Genomic DNA, 2,931 nt, shown 5'->3' on the forward strand with positions numbered 1-2,931 from the left:
GTGTTCTTCCAGATTGTGTTGAGCTTAGCTGTAACAATGCATTGGTTTGCTTTCAGTAGAGCTGCCCAGTTATCTGCTGTTACTGCCTATATCTTCCTACTCTTCAGAAAATAAATTTCTGTACAATTGGCATTTCTTTTGACTTTTGTTCTGAGGGGCATTTATCAACTATTCCATTTGCTCCTCTTTCCCACCTTTTTCTACAGCATAAAAACCATCATTTTCCAGCTCCATCAGTTCTAAAGATTGGACCGGAAATATGAACTATCTTACTGTTTCCAGAGATAGGGGTGGCACGGTGGCTCAGTGGTTAGCACTGCTGCCTCACAGCGTTAGGGACCGGGGTTCGATTCCAGCTTCGGGTGACTGTCTGTACATTCTCCCTGTGTCTGCCTGGGTTCCTTCTTGGTGTTCTAGTTTCCTCCCACAATCCAAAAGATGTGCAAGTTAGGTGATTTGGCCATGCTAAATTGCCCATATTGCTCAGGGATATGCAAGCTAGGTGCATTAGCCAGGGGTAAATGTAAGATAATGGGGTTGGGTGGGATTCTGTTCGGAGGGTTGGTGTGGACTTTCAAGAGTTGGTTGAGATCTTTCAAGAGTCACTGGAGTCAGGAAAGGTCCCGGATGATTGGAAGATGGCTGTTGTAACCCCCTTGTTCAAGAAAGGATCAAGGCAAAAGATGGAAAATTATAGGCCAATCAGCTTAACCCCGGTTGTTGGTAAAATTCTAGAATCCATCATTAAGGATGAGGTTTCTAAATTCTTGGAAGAGCAGAGTCTGATTAGAACAAGTCAACATTTAGTAAAGGGAGGTCATGCCTGACAAACCTGTTGGAATTTTTTGAAGAGGTAACAAGTAGGTTAGACCAGGGAAACCCAGTGGATGTGGTCTATCTAGACTTTCAAAAGGCCTTTGATAAGGTGCCACACGGGAGGCTGCTGAGCAAGGTGAGGGCCCATGGTGTTCGAGGTGAGCTGCTGGGATGGATTGAGGATTGGCTGTCTAACAGAAGGCAGAGAGTTGGGATAAAAGGTTCTTTTTCAGAATGGCAGCCGGTGACGAGCGGTGTCCCGCAGGGTTCGGTGCTGGGGCCACAGCTGTTCGCATTATATATTAATGATTTGGATGAGGAACCGGGGGCATTCTAGCGAAGTTTGCCGATGATACAAAGTTAGGTGGACAGGCAGGTAGTACTGAGGAAGTGGGGAGGCTACAGAAGGATCTAGACAGGTTGGGAGAGTGGTCCAGGAAATGGCTGATGGAATTTAACGTGAGCAAGTGCGAGGTCTTGCACTTTGGCAAAAAGAATAAAAGCATAGACTACTTTCTAAATGGTGAGAAAATTAATAAAGCCAAAGCACAAAGGGATCTGGGAGTGCTAGTCGAGGATTCTCTAAAGATAAACATGCAGGTTGAGTCCGTGATTAAGAAAGCGAATGCAATGTTGTCTCTTATCTCAAGAGGGTTGGAATATAAAAGCAGAGATGTACTACTAAGACTTTATAAAGCTCTGGTTAGGCCCCATTTGGAGTACTGTGTCCAATTTTGGTCCCCACACCTCAGGAAGGACATACTGGCACTGGAACGTGTCCAGCGGAGATTCACACGGATGATCCCTGGAATGACAGGTCTAACATATGAGGAACGGCTGAGGATACTGGGATTGTATTCGTTGGAGTTTAGAAGATTAAGGGGAGACTTAATAGAGACATACAAAATAATACATGGCTTGGAAAAGGTGGATGCTAGGAAATTGTTTCAGTTAAACGAGGAGACTAGGACCCGTGGACACAGCCTTAGAATTAGAGGGGGTCATTTCAGAACAGAAATGCGGAGACATTTCTTCAGCCAGAGAGTGGTGGGCCTGTGGAATTCATTGCCACGGAGTGCAGTGGAAGCCGGGACGCTAAATGTCTTCAAGGCCGAGATTGATAGATTCTTGTTGTCTAGAGGAATTAAGGGCTACGGGGAGAACGCTGGTAAGTGGAGCTGAAATGCGCATCAGCCATGATTGAATGGCGGAGTGGACTCGATGGGCCGAATGGCCTTACTTCCACTCCTATGTCTTATGGTCTTATGGTCTTATGGACTTGTTGAGCCAAAGGGCCTGTTTTCCACTCTGTAGGAATTCTAAGATGCTGCCAGCCATGCAGCATTGAAACATGGACCCTTTGATCCAACTAGTAATCCCAAACTAAACCAATTCCAACTACATGCTCCTGATCCAAATCTCTCCAAACCCTATCCTATCCATGTACTTCTTAAAGTGTCTTTTAAACATTGTAACTGTGCCCACATCCATCACTTCCTCATTCCACATGCAAACCACCCGCTGTGTAAAAGATTTGCCCCTCATGTGTTTTTAAAATCTCTCTCCTCTCACTTTATAACTATGCACCCCAAACTTGAAATTCCCCATCATAGGGAAAATACACCTACCATTAATCCTAACTATACCCCTCATGGTTTTATTAAACCTGCTAAGTTTTTTCAGCACTTCCTGTTTTATTTCACATTTCCAGTTTTGTACTACTTTTAATTACAAAAATATACTTTATTCATAGAAAATTTTTATATGCATATATAGTCACTGAAGCAGTTCAGTTCTGTACAGTAGCATATAAAAACCGAACAAACATTGGAGTTTAACTCTACCCAGCAAATAAAGCAAAGGCATGTCTCACTTTTACAAGACTATATTTACATATGTTTGAGACATGGGGAGGGTAGGGCTAGGAGCTGTTTGATAACTGAATGGACCCCTCCCCATTATACTTTGGCAGAAAAACATCAGATGGTGGTCTTTCCCCACGTGCCTTGGTGGTGGTGCCCCAAGTTTTAGTTTCAGCACATATTCCTGGACCAGGGGATGTGCCAGTCTGCAACACTCTGTTGAGGTCAACTCCTTGTTCTGGAAGACCAGCAA

This window comes from Chiloscyllium plagiosum, unplaced genomic scaffold (genome assembly GCF_037043375.1).
Source record: "Chiloscyllium plagiosum isolate Xiang-an unplaced genomic scaffold, Cpla_swu_hap1 HiC_scaffold_14, whole genome shotgun sequence".
NCBI classification, from domain to species: Eukaryota; Metazoa; Chordata; class Chondrichthyes; order Orectolobiformes; family Hemiscylliidae; genus Chiloscyllium; species Chiloscyllium plagiosum.